Here is an 18,583-nt window from a genome sequence, read left to right as displayed (position 1 = left end):
CAGTGCAGTTCAGTTCAGTCGCTCAGTTGTGTCCGACTCTTTGCGACCCCATGAATTGCAGCACACCAGGCCTCCCTGTCCATCACCAACTCCCGGAGTTCGCCCAAACAAACGTCCATCGAGTCAGTGATGCCATCCAGCCATCTCATCCTCTGTCGTCCCCTTCTCCTCCTGCCCCCAATCCCTCCCAGCATCAGAGTCTTTTCCAATAAGTCAACTCTTCGCATGAGGTGGCCAAAGTACTGGAGTTTCAGCATCATTCCTTCCAAAGAAATCCCAGGGCTGATCTCCTTCAGAATGGACTGGTTGGATCTCCTTGCAGTCCAAGGAACTCTCAAGAGGCTTCTCCAACACCACAGTTCAAAAGCATCAATTCTTCGGCGCTCAGCCTTCTTCACAGTCCAACTCTCACATCCATACATGACCACAGGAAAAACCGTAGCCTTGACTAGACGAACCTTTGTTGGCAAAGTAATGTCTCTGTTTTTCAATATGCTATCTAGGTTGGTCATAACTTTCCTTCCAAGAAGTAAGCATCTTTTGGTACCAAATCCTTCCTTGTCCTCAGGGAGGCCTCCCTGAAAACCTATCTGTATTAATTGGAAAAGAACTTCATGCTAAGCTCTTTTCAAACTACACATGCATTGTCCTAATTTGTCTTTTAAACGTTACATCTAGATTTTCATGTATCATTTTCCCTCATGCGTATATCTAATTAACACACAGCTTTCATGACTATTTGGCTGTGTATGGTATGAATTAGATTTTAATTTTTGTAAGATGCCAAGATTTGCATGCTCTCTTTGGGTGGTGCTGACCACCCCATATATACCACATGTCGAGTGAATTTTTAAGATACTGGCTTTTCCCAAATTCAGCACCTACATTCTTGAAAGCACTTCCTTTCCCCCCACACAGATCTAACTAAATATCAGAGGTATTTGACCTTTCATTTTAAAAAATGTTTGATGTTCTGACTATTTTCAACAAAAGATCTCTGTTCTCAAATCCATTCTATGGAGAGAATTCCTCAGTTCTTTTTGAGGGATGAAAATCCTCTCTTAAGTCCACCAAACTGAAGATCAAGGCCTCAGAGCCCCACTTATCTGCAGAGCAATCATTGTCCAGGAGAGAAGGCTCCCTGGTGATAGGGCTGCTTCAACCCCTGGATGGATGGGTGGATTTGGAGTGAGGACTGGGGAGCTTTACTCTTGGGTTTGCTGCAAGGTGGCTGTCTTGCCTTGTGAAGGTTTGAACATCGATCTCTTCTCCTATGGCTTTCCAGATGGCTCAGTAGTAAAAGAATCTGCCTGCCAATGAAGGAGACACAAGAGATGAGAGTTCGATCCCTGGGTCGGGAAGATCCCCTAGAGGAGGAAATGGCAACCTGCAATATTCTTGCCCAGAAAATCCCATGGACAGAGGAGCCTGGCAGGCTACAGACCATGGGGTTGCAAAAGAGTTGGATGTGACTGAGCACAGCACAGCTCTTCTGTACAGCTCTTGTAGTTTTCCTAGGCTGATTCAGCTGTTATACTGTGGGATTTGACATCATGTGACTCTACCTGGGCCCACCCCACGCATTTGCCAGAGGTGTGTCCAAGGGTTTTCTAGAGAGGATTGCCAGTGGTCCTCTCCTGAGTGGCCAAATGCAGCCGGTACAAGAGCTTCCCAGGGAAAGGAACCTGGCCCTGCTCTGGTCATTTTCTTCTATCCCTGCTGCTGCTGCTGCTAAGTCACTTCAGTCATATCCGACTCTGGGCGACCCCATAGACGGCAGCCCACCAGGCTCCCCCGTCCCTGGGATTCTCCAGGCAAGAACACTGGAGTGGGTTGCCATTTCCTTCTCCAATGCATAAAAGTGAAAAGTGAAAGTGAAGCCGCTCAGTCGTGAAGACCCTCAGCGACCCCATGGACTGCAGCCCTCCAGGCTTCTCCGTCCACGGGACTCGCCAGGGAAGAGTACTGGAGTGGGTTGCTATTGCCTTCTTCCTTCTATCCCTAGAGGCTCCTTAATAAAATAGCAATATTCAAGCTTTCAGAGCTGTCCTGTCCCATCTGCACACTGTCTGAGCATGGCTGGTGAGGACAGGCCAAGAAGGCAGGGCTTCAGCCATGGGGAGACAGGAGGCCCTGAGCCTGGTCTTTTGGGGAGCTTCTGCCCACCGTGGCTTCTCTGCTCTTCTGGGCACAGACGGCTGGTGCTAGGGCTTCCTCTCCAACTCCCCCATCTGCCTCCCTGTGCACTGCCCTCTCCCTTCCTTTCTCTCTGCTCTTTCCCTCCCTCCTCCTCAGTTGAAATTATACCTGTGGTCTGGGCTGTCCCCATCTCATGATGAGGGGGCTTGGAAAACATGGAGCACAAAAGACTACAGGAGGCTACAAAAGAAATTGTAAAATTTAAATATCTTAAATGAGCCAATCCTTAACTTCCTACTGAAGGGTGAACTGCATAATGTTTTAACCTTGGGAAATTAAGCAATAACTCATAGTATTGTTTAAAAAAGAAAAAGCTATACCCGTGCCTACCTGCCTGACTGCTCCACGTGGTAAGATGTGCGTGATGTGCGTGCGTGCTGCGTTGTTTCGGTCGGGTCTGACTCTTTGTGACCCTATGGACTGTAGCCCATCAGGCTCCTCTGTCTGTGGGATTCTCCAGGCAAGAATCCTGGAATGGGTTGCCAGGCAAGCATGGTCGTGTCTGAGCCTATGAGAGGGGATCTACCCAACCCAGGGATTGTGGACCCACATTGTATGCAGATTCTTTACTGCTGGGTCACCAGGGAAGCCCAAATAGTGAGGTAGAGTTTTCTCATTAGCAGACTCAGGATCCACACTTGTGGGCAATTGAAGTTTTGAATGTGGAGAGGACTGTACACAAGGTTCTATGTACAACTCTCATCATATATTATAATGTCCCTTGATTTGTATGTCACACTTTCTTTTCCAAATGTGAATAACAGAGATCTTGAAAATAATGACCAAATAAAAACATTCAGAAAAGGTGTAGATTTTGTGGCACAGCATGTCCAGGAACATAACTTACCTTTTAACCATCACTTCATCGCATTTCCAGAACGCATATGCTTCATATTAGCATGAGTGTCTTTGAATGATTAAGGATTTTCATATGTTTGGTATTTCCCACAGGGAAATTCACAGGTAATTTAGGTATAATTCTCTTTGTAGACTTGTTTCCACCCCACCCCCCCCCATAGTTTATAATGATTTGATAACCATTAAACCCTCTTCCTGGCATGTGAATATATACATTTTTATACAGAGTATGTCACTAGAGTTTCAACAGCTTAGATTTCTTTTTCTTTTCAGTTATTTTCATTGGAATGGTATTTCCTTATAAGAGGGAATAAGGAAATCACTCTCTCAGGCCTACTGCAGAAACACTGGGGCCTAATTTCTTGAGTCCTCCAAGATGGCCTTCGTCACACATTTGACTTATTGTGTTTGGGGCTCAGAAGGAGGAGATGCCTGCACACTACAGGCAGGGAATCTGGTGCACTTAAATGAAAGCTGTTTCCTTTACTTTGCTGTCTTAAATCCTTCTGATAGCCCCATAAACTAATACACTGTCCAAATCCTCGGGGAAACTCTTTATTCCATCACCACTTTATAATTCCCTATCTTTCCAGTAAACTAGAATTCAGCCTTATTTGGTGTCTGAATCTTAATCTATATCTTGGCTTTATATGTGAGTTGATTTGTTTTTCCAAATTACTGGAGCATCTTAGGTACCATGTTGTTGGGATTCCCTGGTGGCTCATATGGTAAGGAATCTACCTCCAGTGAGGGACATGTGGGTTTGATTCCTGGGTCAGGAAGATCCCCTCAAGAAGTGAATATCTACCCACTCCAGTTTCTTTTCTGGAGAACTCTGTGGACAGAGGAGCCTGGCAGGCTACAATCCATGGGGTTGCAAACAGTCAGACATGACTGAGCAGATAGGCTACCCATCCCTTCTCCAGCGGATCTTCCCAACCCAGGAATCAAACCAGGGTCTCCTGCATTGCAGGCAGATTCTTTACCTGCTGAGCTACTAGGGAAGCCCTAACACACACACACACACACACACACATACACACACACACACAAGTTATTATCCTACTTCTTTGGTTGTCTCAGAGGATAATCAGAGCATCATAGAATGTTACAAATGGGAGGTATCTGTGGTATCAGCTGAAACAGTGTTTTTCAAAAATATGTGTAACTGTAAAGCTCCAATTTTAAATGAAATCCTCAACATATAAAACATAAAAGCAGAGTTACTCTGATTAAAGGCTTCCCAGGTGGCTCAGCGGCAAAGGATCTGCCCGCCAGTCCAGGAATGTGGGTTTGATCCTTGGGTCAGAAAGATCCCCTGGAGAGGGACATGGTAACCCACTCCAGTATTCTTGCCTGGGAAATCCCATGAACAAAGGGGCCTGGCGGGCTACAGCCCATGCGGTACCAAAGGGTCGGACACAACTTAGAAACGGACCACCACCACCACCAACTCTGGGTGGAGGGGCTCTGATTTGCCTTATGCCACTCAGGTGGCTCCAGGGTCCACAGCCTCTGATTTCCTCTAGATAAGGGAACTGAGACCTGGAGATAAAATCAGTTGCTTGACATTTTTGTGAGGGCATAAGAGTCAGCTGTCACTGCCTTGAAGCTTTGACATCACTAAAGGAGAGTACGTAAAGACCACTGGGAGTAAAGCCCATACGGAGCACAAGGACAGCGCTGCTTCACCCTCTGGCCTTGCAGGTTGGGGTCTCTGGGAGGCCAACATGGAGATGGACTTGCCCATGCAGGATGTTTATTAGAGATTAAAGGCTGTGGAAATGAGGAGGAGGATGCAGGACTATATGGAGGAAAATGTCAAGCTGCTAAACAAAACCTCAGTCAACACCATAGGGGAGCTCTGGAGCATAAATGGCCATCATGATGACCTGTACTGGACTTGATGGCTGGGTCCTTGAACCCCCATCAACCATGGAATGTGGGTGACCCAGAGAAGGCCATGCATTTGGGTAAAGCAGCGTTCTGCAGCTAGGCAAATCCTAAAAGAGCTGACAGCTAGAGGCTAACTGCCCACAGATAGGGCAACAAGACCTCCCTTGAAGAAAGATCTAGAGAACACATCTCCATGTCCAGTACCCATGGTCACTAGCCTTCTGGTGAACTAAGAGATAGTGAAGAGGCAAGTGGTGACGGCAGCTTTCCCAACCATCTGCCAGGCCGTCTCAAACTTCTGGTTAGAGAGTCCCAACTCTGTAATACTGAATATGATGCTTGCTGAACAGATGTTTTGACAGATAGACCAGTCCTCAAGATAGCTTCTCCACTGTGCTTCAACATGGAGTCTTGGGAGTAATTTTCATTTCCATTTCTGTTTACCAAGTTTAATGACCACATTCACCTGTTGGGGCTTAATTAAGTATAGTGGGAAATACAGCAGATTACCTGTGGAAAGGTTTGGATTCTAGATCTCCCTCTAGAAGTTTTTAGTTGTATACTAAGAGCAAGTTATTTAACTTTTCTGATCTATGATTCCTCAGCTATACATGGGATCTTGTTACCAAATGAAACACTTTAAAAACTATTAAACAGCATTTAAAATGCCCCTTAGATAGTGATGTTACCCAGAGTTGTTGTGGGCCCTTTTGCCTTAGCACCCCATCCATCCATCCATCCATCCATCCATTCATCCATCCATCCATCCATTCATCCAACCATGTATTCATTCATATATCCATTCATTCATTATTATTGTAATTCCTAACTTTCAATTTATAATTCCTCTAAACCTTTTAAGTCGAGTAAATGAGAGATTTTGTCCTCTGTTAATTTAAGCGGTCCTTCTCGAGGAGGCTTGGTGCAAACTCTGTCCCCACTTCGTGTAACCCGTCTCTGTAAGAACACCCCTTTGCCACCACTGCTTACAAGTGTGACACCTTTCTGAGCCCCAAAGCCATCAGTTTATCAAAACCCACCTCCACTCTATTGCTTATTCCACTGGGTTCACTCACTCTGGTGCTTTCTTTGGGTTTTTTTTTTTCCCCCCTCCTATTAACTTTTGTTTTAGGTTAGCTCTTTGCAATTTTTTCTCTTTATTATTCATTAAGACCTAACTTTTGGACCAAATCCCAGCTGTTACGACTCATTTAAAAATGTTATCATTAAGTGTGTCTTGCATACAAAATAATATGTGAAATGTTGATAGATGCTCAGTTTAAAGACCAATAGAGCAAACATCTATGTAACAACCACCCAGGTTAAGAAATACTCTTATGATATATTTAGCCATTTAATGAATGCACATTTATTGGGTACCTACTTTGTATCCAAAAGTTAGGGATGTATATAATGATTGAGAGATCATTGGTTTACATTAAACAACTCACCATCATCTACTAAGAAAGAAAGAAGCTGATGCATAACGTCAAGATATGAAGGTACTTACAGTAAGAAGTACAAACAAAATGTGATGGGATTATTACCTACCTCTGGGCAAGAGCGGAGAAGGCGATGGCACCCCACTCCAGTACTCTTGCCTGGAAAATCCCATGGACGGAGAAGCCTGGTAGGCTGCAGTCCATGGGGTCGCGAAGGGTCAGACATGACTTCACTTTCACTTTCACTTTTCACTTTCATGCATTGGAGAAGGAAATGGCAACCCACTCCAGTGTTCTTGCCTGGAGAATCCCAGGGATGGGGGAGCCTGGTGGGCTGCCGTCTATGGGGTCACACAGAGTCAGACACGACTGAAGCGACTTAGCAGCAGCAGCTGGGCAAGAGAGAAAGGATGAGATGCAGACCGGGATTGAAGGGATGGTTGGTCTGTGGATGAAGCGAATTCTTGGCAAAGGCAACAGCGTGTGTAGTCGCAGAGCTGTGAAAAGCATGGCGCATCTGGAAAAGAAGCAAGTCACTCCTCCTGGCTCACATTTTGTTTCCTTGGCACCGCTCTCTCCTGGGTCCCCTCTCACCACTCCCGCTGCACACTGTTTCCTTTGTCCCCAGCCCTCCATCAGTGTTCGAGTTCTCACAGGTCTCCCATCCAGACCTTTTCTCATTTCGTTCACTTTTCCATTCACTCATGTACTCACTCTACACTGACGAAGAAATGAATCCTCAATAAGTCTGGTCCGCATCAGGATCAACTGTGGGCTTGTTAGGATGCAGATTCTGCAGGTATGCATTAATATATGATATTTGTTTTGAGGACATACTGGATAGCACAGGGAACTCTACTTATACACTGGGGTGTTGCTTTACAATGTTGTGTTACTTTCTACTGTATAGCAAAGTGAACCAGCTATACATATACACTACACTTCGCCGTGCAGTTGAAAGGAATACAACATTGTAAAGCAACTACGTTGTTGTTGTTGTTCAGTGGCCAAGTCGTGTCCACCTCTTCACAACCCCATGGCCTGCAGCACGCCAGGCTTCCCTGTCCCTCATCATCTCCCAGAGTTTGCCCAAGTTCATGTCCATCGAATCAGTGATGCCATCCAACCATCTCCTCCTCTGTTGTCCTCTTCTCTTTCTGCCTTCAGTCTTTGCCAGCATCAAGGTCTTTTCCAATGAGTCAGCCATTTGCATCAGGTGGCCAAAATATACTATATGCCAACAAAAATTAATTTTAAAAAAGGTAGATTCTGGTCCCCAGCTGCTCAATCGGAACCTTCAGGATAGAGTCCCAGGATCTGCATTTTAACATTGTCACCAGGTATTTCTAATGCAGGTGATTGGGACTCTTGGAGAAACATGGCGAAGGGATTTCTTGAGTGGAGAGGGGAGGTTTGTAGAGAAATTCATGAAGTGGTTGGAGATAGTCTTGTGCGCCCACCTTCAGGCTGCCCCTTCCTCACGTCTATCGCCTGCTTCAGTTCCCCGCTTGCTATTGCTTCTTCCTCCTCATACGTCTCCTCCTGTCCCTGGACGTCTGCAGAGCCCCACTTGTGTGTCACACCCCTGCTCCGTGCCACTCCCTGCCTGAGGCACAGTGTGTCTGGACTCTGTCTGCAGAGTGCCCCCAAACAAAGGAACCACCACACGAAGTTGACGGTCAAGCTGAAAACCCCTGCCTCGCCTCCTGTCCTCTTCCTTTTGGGGGCTTCTTTCCTGAAGCAGGAAAAAAGAAACAGAAACCCCCCCTAAAAATCTGGGGAAGGTGTGCTCAGGGATGCCATCAGAGGCAAAGAGTACTGTTGGTCTGATTTGCACTTCCATCACTGAGAATATTTGAATAGTTTCAAGACATGTAAACTGTGAGACTAGACATTTTCACTGAAATATATGCATGGAGATATGATTCTCGTGGGGACGCATGCTTGCATCTGTTTGTCTACAAGTGTTTACTTGCACAGTCACACTTGCAGACCCAGAACCTTGGTTCTCCCGGCTTTGTCTGCATCAAATGTGTATATGGATGTATAATTAAAGATTTTAAACACTTGATTTTGAGAGTCTGTTTTGCAGCTGCTGTGCTCAGAAAATTCCTCAGCTACTGCGGGTTAATGGGAGTTCTAGCAAGTGTTTCTCTCTGTGCTGCTCTCTTTTTGTAAAGCTCCTGTCTTTCCTCCCTCTCTCTCTCCCTCTCTCTCTCTCTCCCCCTCCCTCCCTGCCTGCCTCTGCTCTTCCCTCCCTCCCTCTCTCTCTCTGAGATAGCAGACAAGAGAGAAACTGGAGCGGCTTGCCCTGAGAAGCGTGCTTGTGTGTGTGGATTGGCAGGATCCCGTGGGTTCCTCGTCCATCAATGCAGTGTTCTTGGAGGGAAATGCAATGTTGGAGCAGGGGTTAAGCTGGACCAGGAAGGTGGCTGGACGCTCAGAGAGGCTGGGATCCTGGTTTAGCCAAAGGCTGGAATCACAGGAATGTTTCACCGGGGTCTGCTCTGAGAATTCCCAGACCCCCATGGATTTTAGAATTTCCCAGCCTTTCCTCCTTCACCTTCGCACTCTCTTACTTCCTCCTGAGATGGCCCCCGATCTGCGAGAGACATTTGAGAGAAGCTATTTATTAACAGATGTGAAGAAATGGATTCTGCACTTGATTATTTAGCCATGATTTATCAATGATGATGGATTGGAAAGCGGTGTAAGTAACAGTTATATTCCTGTAGTTAGATGGTCTGTCTTAGTTGCTCTTTTCTTTTTTGCTTTAGCTTTTCCGGTGAATTTCCTTTTGAGAAAAGTGAAGAATAAAATGTATCAAGTATAGAGAAGTTAGAAGTTAGGAGGGTCCAGCTTATATGAGCTTTCTCCTTGTTCAGTCGACTTGCAGAATACGTCAGCTATATCAAGTGAGACACGCAAACTACCCACAGAGAATCTACAAACATCCCCCAGAGGGTGAGGCTAAAATGGGAAATAAATGAACCAGGGATTTGAACTGACAATCATTGCTATAATCAGACTTGTTCAGAGGTGCTAAAAAAATTGACATTGGCTCATTTTAGAATCAAAGACGGAATTGACATGTGCTGTCTTCACAGGATCATAAAAATGAAGTTAGCCTGTGGCTCTCAGAATAGCTTCTTTCTGGCTACATAAATGTGAGATGGGTTTTTTCCCCCCTAATGTTAATTGTTGACTGTATTTACCTTCCATTTCAGCTTTTCTTGAGACAGAACCCCTCCCAGTCTGGAACGTAATGTCTGGTCACCCTGCGGCTGTATGACATTGGCAATTTGAAAGGCACTCACTGCCAGTCAATGCCAGTCAGAAGATATTCCATTTTTCTGTGCCAGGGCTTGATTTAAGCACTTAATTCACAGTATTTGGGGTGGGAAGGTGGGAACAACAAGTAAGTTTAAGACCAAAACCCATCTATTTCACAGGAGAGAGTAACAGATCTCTAGAAGAGTAGAAATGGAAATTAAAGAAGATGATTTGCTTTTTCTTCAGGATTTGTAATGAGGCTAATTTTGTATAGAAAGAGTAACTTAAACTTTCTTGATTTAAGAAAACAGCATTTTTAAGGAAACTTTTAAGATCATAAACCACTTAGGTAAGAACATCAAAACAGATTGCTAACATTTTTATGACCAGTTGAAACTTTTTCTCTTGGAGTCTATACAGTAGTGTTATTACAAATATGTCTGGCTTAAAACTTGCTTAGTTATTTGGAAGAGGGGTTTCTACCAGGGACACTGTAAAGAGCTTTTCTGAGTGATCTTTTGCCTTTCTCATCCATCACATCCACACTGTAGCCCTTGCCCCTGCCCCTGCCTGTCTCCCAGCTCCCGTCCTGCCTCTGAGTCTTGGAACCTCATGAAAGACCTTTCTAAAGATTCCCTTTAGCATGCCCTGCCCAGCTCTGGACAGAGGAAGTACTGTAATGCAACACACAAGGCTGCCAAATTTGGAATTGAATGAGCTCAGTTGATTCCTGAATATTAAATCAGTTCTATGAGCCATTGAATGAGATCATATCTTGTAAACCTGACCCAGAGTGTTGCTAACTTTATTGACGGGCATTTTGCAGCCTCAAGGGCTGCAGCACTGGGCACCTGAGGGGATCGGCCTAAAACCAAAGAAAATCCTCCCACTCTTCTCGGATTCCTGCTGGCCACATATACCTAGGGCCACGCCTTTTAAAATGTGTCCTTTGTTATCCAGGGAAATCTGAGACAGAAAACACATGTTGGCAGCGTCACGTGAGTGCCTCTGCACGTGAAGGGGTAGTAGCACAGGGGAAATGCTTTCGATCTGGTGCTGTTTTGTTTGGGTTTCTTGTTTATAAGGATTCTGGCAGGCTTGTGCATCTGGAAGAGGTTTGGGGTAGGGGGAGACTGAAAAAACCTAAAGCAAAACCTGAAGGGAAAAGGAAAATCATTGAAAAGCAAGGTCAGACTAGAAATGGAATAACTCTCTTACCCCAATTCCAGTTCTCATCCTTAGTTTTAGTTTCCTGTTAAAGCAGACACTGATCATTGCCTTCCTGGGCTTGTAGAGATCGATTCTTTCCCACTGCTTTTAGATTTTGAGCAAAGGAAGGGCAATTTCTCCAGAAACAGAAAAGCCAATAAGAAACCATCTTCTGCGTTTCTGTTCCCTTAGGGCCAGCAGCTCTCTCCCATCCCCGTGTCCCCCTCCTGCCTTCCTCCTCTCTGCCAGTCCAGGCTCTCTGCGCCTCAGAAACGTCCCCCTTGAATCTCACCTGTGTCCTGTTAAAAGGATCCGCTGCCGAGGGCAGGGTTTTCGGGGCGGATGGAGAGAGCTTTATAGTGGTGAGTGAGCAAGGGGGCTAGTAACGCTGACACCTGCAAAGAGTCTTTGAGAGAGGCGGCTGATTGGCATCAGTAAAACTGCTGAGCAATTAAAAACAAAACAAAACAAAAAACTTGGAAGTCAAGGTGAAAGAAGAGAAAGGAAAGGAGCTGTTTCTGAGGAGTCAGGCAAAGTTCTGTTAAGTGCCCAGAAGGTCTAAATTGATAACGCCAGATGGTTAAGATCGTCTTGAACTGATCACTACCTTGCAGATGGAGCTGAGCCTTCACTGTGGCCCTGGGGTTCTGCTGCAAAGCTTTGCTGAGGACGCACTGTCTGTCCTCTCTCTCTGCTCGGCTCCCCCATTCTCTAACTCTAGGTCCCCATCTTCCATGGCGACGGCTTCTGCTTTACAGGTGGAAGCTAAGGAAGATCGTAAAACCACCTCCTCACCATCACTACGGGAAAAAACTTCTGTTAGGGTCCTCATCGCTCTTCTCCTGGATCTAGTTTGTGCTCTTGCACTGATTAAGACTTAGCTCTTGCACTGTCTTAATGTCTTAAGACTTAGCTAATGCACTGATTAAGACTTAGTTTTATACCTGATGCTTCTCTTCGGGAACTTGCTCCTCTCCCGTCTCGCCTGTACTGCAGGGGGTGTTCACCTCCATGGTGCATTTCGCTGCAGAACTATGACCCCTTCATATACTGTGCCCATCCTTAACCTCCCCTGCCCACCCAAGGCCTGGGAGAGACTGCAGGGGAGAAATGTGTCTGTAATAAATGTGGTAAAGAAAGCTGTCCGGTGAAAGCTGTCTCTGCAAGCTTTCCTGGTGACAGGAAGGACCTGCCTTCTCTCGCTGCCTTCCGAGTCCTCGGAAGACCCACTCTTAGTTTACATCTGCCTTCAGTAGAACCCACAGTTACTCTGTACATCTGAGCCCTTGGCCAGTAAATTGCTCAGCTTCTCTAAACTTCTGTTCTTTGCACCAGTAAAATGCATGCACAACTTATCTCATCAGGTTTTGCGAGAATTAAATGAAGACACGTGGTACTTAGCGTGGCGTCTGGTCACGTCCTTGAGAGGATGCTGTCCTCACGTTTTGCTGTCAGCTGTGGGCCTGTCGGTCAGACATTTTCAATAGAGTTCCCATGACCTAAGTGATGGGGATGTTGAGGAAGACAGTATGATAGAACATAAAGAGAAGTGGGTAAGAGTCAAGACCTGGGTGTTTTCATTCCACCTCTGTTAGTAATCGCTGTGTAAACTCCAGGACGTTATCACCCCTTCCCATCACTCTGGCCCTACTGACACTCTTCCCTGTCCCTAAACAGGTTGCTCCATTGCTCACCACACCTCAATTCATGCTGCTTCAGGCAGCCGCCGTCCTCCCCTCCTACTCTTGGCTAATTCCTTTCTTCTCTTCTTCTATGATATCTGCCCTGATCCCTTGTGCCAGGTCAGGACCCCCAACTCTGTGCAGTTCCCAGGCACCCATGGACGAGGCTTCACCCCCCTCCACCCCCTTGCAGCCCTGTCATTGCCTGGAGAGGGACGCTGCTACCTGAAGCTCCTCGTTTGGTGTCGAGACCAGGTCGCTGCTTGATAAACACTTGCAGAGTGGATGTGCAAGTGGAAGGATGAGTGAAGGGTCCCGCTGCCTCCATGGTTGGTCTTGAGGGAAGAAAAAAAAATGAAAGAATGTATGTGAAAGGCTTTGATGAGCAGAGATGGCATTCGGTTTTAGGTTTGTAGGAGGCACAGTGTACCTTGAGTACCAGTGTTTCAAGTTGGTCTCTCAGATCCTAGGATTCCTAAGTTTTAGCGACACAAAACAGTGTTCTTTTTTGTACTGTCCTCGTAGTACAGGACCCATTCTTTGTCTAGAAACAGGACGGGCTTTATGTGGGCCAGAGGCTCTGATGTTTGAGACTGTGAGCAACCAGGCTTCTCATTCCACAGGGAGAGATAAGGCTCTGAAAGCCCCTGGCCCCTGGGGGCAGCCCAGTGTGGCTTCACTCTCCTGGGCATGAGTAGCGGGTGGTGGTAGGTCCCCGCCAGAGAGGATGCAGGAGGGGTTCTCAGAGCAGAGGCAGGGAGATAGAGGAAGAAAAGGGCCATCAGCATGAAAAATCCACATCACTTATTTCGTCAGCTTCATCACTGAGGTAGCTCAGGCAAGGAAGGAGTAGGGACTTTGGAGCCTGACAAACTTGAGTTTGGATTCCAGCCTTACCGGCGGGACTTTGCTGTATTTCTTGAGCCCTCTCGCCAAAGGTTACAGTTTCCCATAGCAGTGCTTGAACTCTGGCCCAACATGAAGCAGCTCTGCCTTAGTGTTAGGTCTGTTTCTTCTTCAGAATTTTTTTTTTTTTTTTGGCAGGAAGAAAAGAAAGCATGTTTAACAGAAATAGTTATTCTTAATGACCAGTCCTGATGCAGAGCCATAAGATGGCTAGAAGTGACGAGATCATGTCCATGAGTGTGCTTTGTTAACAGACAACTCTACAGAGATGTATATATTCATACTATGTGTGTGTACACACACACACACACACACACACATATGTACACATATCTGTGGAAAAGCCCCACTGCAGCTGCCTTTGCCATTAGACTGAGTGCACTGTGGATCTATTATTCACTTTCACCTCTTCAGGTCCAGCCCAGGAGTTGTGCAAGCTCATTTTTCACTTTCCGCTGACCCTCTATGTCTCCACAAATGAGCCACCGGCTGTATCTTGGTGCTGGGGTGGAGATGTAGGGTGAAGTAATGAGCCTGCAGGCCTTCCTACACCTATTGGCTGTTCTAGAGGGAAATTGAGGAATACTGCAAAGCCACAAATCTGAGCTGTCAGCTCATAAATATGTAAGCTCCTCGCTTAGGTAATAAGCTTCTTGACAGCCAAAACTGTCATTTGCACATGCTCGTCAGCTGAACACAAAGTTCCAGTTGCCAGACTGTCCCTGGATACTGAGGACTAAAAGCTGGCGAGTGGAGAGTGGGGAGGGGGAGCTGGGCTGATGGCTCTTTAAAGGTCTCTGGCTGCTCTCCAAGGCTGCTGGCTTTGCTCCCCACCCCACCATGGGTAGGGGGTAGGGAGCTTTCTCCCTTGGTATTTTGATTACTAAATGTGGGCAAGAATTTTACAGTGTGGCACTTGAGATAGGAAGAGGGTTAAATATATAAATGGTGACAGGAAAAAACAGTGCCCAGCATTTAGCTTTTGGCAACAATGACTAAATCTGTCCAAATTTCAAACTCTTGTATTTGTGTTTAAAACTCTACTAGGAGTTTTGATGGAAAAGGCAATGGCACCCCACTCCAGTACTCTTGCCTGGAAAATCCCATGGACAGAGGAGCCTGGTAGGCTGCAGTCCATGGGGTCGCTAAGGGTTGGACACGACTGAGCAACTTCACTTTCACTTTTCACTTTCCTGCACTGGAGAAGGAAATGGCATCTCACTTTAGTGTTCTTGCCTGGAGAGTCCCAGGGACGGGGGAGCCTGGTGGGCTGCCGTCTATGGGGTCGCACAGAGTCGGGCACAACTGAAGTGACTTAGCAGCAGCAGCAGGAGTTTTGATAAAAATCAAATCAGCAGTTTATGATATGTATATCTAATTTTAAAATATAGACCTGCAGGTCAGATTCAGGGCAGGAAGCAGATATTTGGTGTACAAATATTTATCAAGTACCTAATATGTTACAAGCAGTTTGTAAGTTTGGGGGATTCAAAAGTATATTAAGGAGAGATATGCTTAAAACAAATTAATTCTAGTGTAATACACTATGATAAGCCACAAAATAGCTGTACTGACAAAATATCGGAACATATGTAAGAAAAGGATAAATTCTCCTTTGCGTGGTAGGAAAGGAGTGCCAGGCATTACAGCTGGGTCTAGAAGGATGAGGAGGAAGGTGGCAGGGAGGGGAGGGCATTTTAGATAGAAATTGGCTTAGGTTTCTATTTATACACAGAAGCATGAAAGTGTGTGGGTGTTATGAATTTATCTTCATATTGCACAATTAAAACAAAATCGTTTTGAATTCTCAAAATAGGCAGTGATTACTAATGTGTGTGTGCGTGCTTAGTCATTCAGTCATGTCCAACTCTTTGCAACCCTCTGGACTGTAGCCTGCCAGGCTCCTCTGTCCATGGGGATTCTCCAGGCAAGAATACTGGAGTGGGTTGCCATGCCCTCCTCCTGGGGATCTTCTTGACCAGGGATCGAACCTGTGTCTCTTATGTCTCCTGCATTGGCAGGCGGGTTCTTTATTACTAGCTCCACCTGGTAAGCCCACTTTTACTAAAGGTAAAATGTCCCAAATTCATGATAGTGGAAAATGTACTAATGAGTCTTCTAAGGGTAGAGTAAGGTTTTAGATGCTTTTAATAGTAAGTCAAAATGTCAGAGTGGTTGCTGCTGCTAAGTCGCTTCAGTTGTGTCCGACTGTGCGACCCCATAGACGGCAGCCCACCAGGCTTCCCCGTCCCTGGGATTCTCCAGGCAAGAACACTGGAGTAGGTTGCCATTTCCTCCTCCAGTGCATGAAAGTGAAAAGTGAAAGTGAAGTTGCTCAGTTGTGTCCGACTCCTAGCGACCCCATGGACTGCAGCCTACCAGGCTCCTCTGTTCATGGGATTTTCCAGGCAAGAGTACTGGAGTGGGGTGCCATTACCTTCTCCGTCAGAGTGGTTACAGAAGCATTTTTGCCTAGGGAGAGCCCTTAGGGATCAGGTGTTCTGTTGGCTTTTGACTCTTTGAAGAATGGCGTTTTGGATAAGGAAACTGTGCCAGGTGTCTGGGAGCAGAGTTAGTGAGAAGCACCACACTCTCACATACTCACTCTTGGGTCCACATGTGCATTCATTCTTTCATCTACAAATGTTCCTAACGCCCTTGCCACATGGAGGCTAAGTATTGGGATAAGATACTGGCTGTACCCTCCAGGAGCTTACAGATTTGTAAGGGCATAAGACGTGGATGTAAAGAATATATAATGGGAAATTATTTTTAAAATAAAATGAAAGGGAGTTATTAAAATTCAGAAGATGGAAAACTATTTCCTAGTAAAATGGACGACTGTGTCCTGATAGAGAATTCGCTGTATTAACGCAGACTTATATAGTCACAGTTGCTTTATTTAAGAAGTTTTGAGCATCCAATAAGTGGGGAAAGTTGTTCAACTTAGCCATATTTTTATTCTGGGGAAATGCAGAGCAGGATTAAAATTGAATTGTTGAATTGTCATTTGTTGACAGCCTAATAAGAACATATTGTTCAAGTACAAGAACATTATTGATTTAATTACCTTGAAAATATGATTGTGACAAATATCTATTTTTCTAAAAAAAAAAATCAAAGATTCATCAGTTAATTAACGATAAATGTGCACAGTATCTAAAGGCATCTCTCGTCAGAACTACCCCAAGGATAAGTCAAGGAAATGTGGGCTTTGAGCCCCCTCTGGAGGAAAGAGGAAGAGCCCTCCCTGGCTGGTCTGGGAGCAAATGGTTTCTTTTCTAAAGGTCAGAAATGGAAAAAAGAGTCATCAAATGACTTTTGGAATGAACCTTCTGAAACAGAAGTCTACGACTTTTAACTCATGGAGAACCTGGTGAGCATATTTGCTTCAACAGGCAACTTCAAAAACATCCCTCCCGCAAAGGCTTGCTACAGCAAATGCTGGGCACAGACTAATAATGAGCACAATAATGATATTAGTTTTATGAACATAATAGCCAACAAAATCCCATAACACAAAGTATTTTATGGATTACCATCATTTAAGGAGATAGCAAAATGTAAAAACAACCCCTCCCAAAGAGTTTTTATTCATTTCTGCATTCTACTAGTGTTTATTGAGTACTTGAGTACCTGTGGGTGTACCAGGCACCATTCTTGGCGAGAAATGAAGTAAACAAAAGCCTTGCATGAAACTTACATGGGAGTAGGAGATATTAAGCACCAGCTCTGACCATATGCCTTTCCTTAGGCAACACAGCACAATGAGTGAGGCTGTGGGTATAGAGTCAGACTGACAAAGATACTGGTGAATCTGGGAATTTTTGGGTTAGATTGTGCCAAACTCTTTAGAAAGAATTAGGTAGAATCTTATTTTAGTCCTCCTAAAAATAAAAATAACCACCTTTCCCACAGATGATGAAGAATCTGTTAATATAAATGGACAGGCTTGGTTTGGAAGATATTTAGAAATTTAAATACATCAGAGTTCAGTTCAGTTCAGTTCAGTCGCTCAGTCACGTCCGACTCTTTACAACCCCATGAATCGCAGCACGCCAGGCCTCCCTGTCCATCACCAACTCCCAGAGTTCACTCAGACTCACATCCATAGAGTTAGTGATGCCATTCAGCCATCTCATCCTCTGTCATCCCCTTCTCCTCCTGTTCCCAATCCCTCGCAGCATCAGAGTCTTTTCCAATGAGTCAACTCTTCGCATGAGGTGGCCAAAGTACTGACATTTCAGCTTCAGCATCATTCCCTCCAAAGAAATCCCAGGGCTGATATTCAGAATGGACTGGTTGGATCTCCTTGCAGTCCAAGGGACTCTCAAGAGTCTTCTTCAACACCACAGTTCAAAAGCATCAATTCTTCGGCGCTCAGCCTTCTTCATAGAATATGCTCTCAAAACATAGCTGTGAAGAACCTCTGGGCTAGAGGAACCCTTAAATGTAAAGTGCCTCCGGCTCGACAGATGTTTCCAAACTCTTCTATTGCGAAGCATGTAAGGACCATAGGGTTGTTTCTATTAGAAAGACTGGCAGCCAGACTTTCTTCTTCAGTGTCATTGATAAGTGAAAGTCACTCAGTTATGTCTGACTCTTGGCAACCCCGTGGAGTATACAGTCCTTGGAATTCTCCAGGCCATAATACTGGAGTGGGCAGCCATTCCCTTCTCCAGGGAATCTTCCCAACCCAGGGATTGAATCCAGGTGTCCTGCATGGCAGGTGAATTCTTACCAACTGAGCCACCAGGGAAGCCCAAAAATACTGGAGTGGGTAGCCTATCCCTTCTCCAGCGGATCTTCCTGACCCAAGAATCAGACTGGGGTCTCCTGCGTTGCAGGCAGTTTTTTTTTTTTTTTTTTTTTTTGTTTGTTTGTTTTTTTTTTAACCAGCTGAGCTACCAGGGAAACCCATGTCCTTGATCTGGGGCCAACTCCGTCCATTCATCCATCTATCCATCCATGTCTATGAAGTGCTCACTATGTTGAGGCAATGCTGAGAATGTACTTGCAGGAAAGATAGACATGACTCCTGATGTTATGGAACGTTTAATATTGTAAGGAAGACACAGTCACAGTCAGTTTTAAGAAGCAGTACTGGCAAGTCACACT

General features: G+C 45.3%; 1 protein-coding gene and 1 long non-coding RNA gene across 3 annotated transcripts in view; one reads left to right on the top strand and one right to left on the bottom strand.

Moving 5' to 3' along the window:
- KIF26B (kinesin family member 26B) overlaps nucleotides 1–18,583 on the top strand; it is a 510,788-nt gene that overhangs the window by 325,306 nt on the left and 166,899 nt on the right. The gene's annotated exons all lie outside the window — the stretch shown is intronic.
- Nucleotides 938–11,225, bottom strand: LOC129652947 (uncharacterized). Of its 2 annotated transcripts, XR_008714862.1 has the most exons (3): nucleotides 11,170–11,203; nucleotides 2,308–2,379; nucleotides 938–1,310 (listed from the first exon to the last, which is right to left on the bottom strand). It is a non-coding gene; the product is annotated as an uncharacterized LOC129652947 (long non-coding RNA). The 2 variants fall into 2 exon arrangements; XR_008714861.1 differs by lacking the exons at nucleotides 938–1,310; nucleotides 2,308–2,379 and adding an exon at nucleotides 10,378–10,823 and having other exon boundaries at nucleotides 11,170–11,225.

This window comes from Bubalus kerabau, chromosome 5 (assembly GCF_029407905.1).
Source record: "Bubalus kerabau isolate K-KA32 ecotype Philippines breed swamp buffalo chromosome 5, PCC_UOA_SB_1v2, whole genome shotgun sequence".
NCBI lineage: Eukaryota > Metazoa > Chordata > Mammalia > Artiodactyla > Bovidae > Bubalus > Bubalus kerabau.
This window is presented reverse-complemented; position numbering and strand designations above follow the sequence as displayed.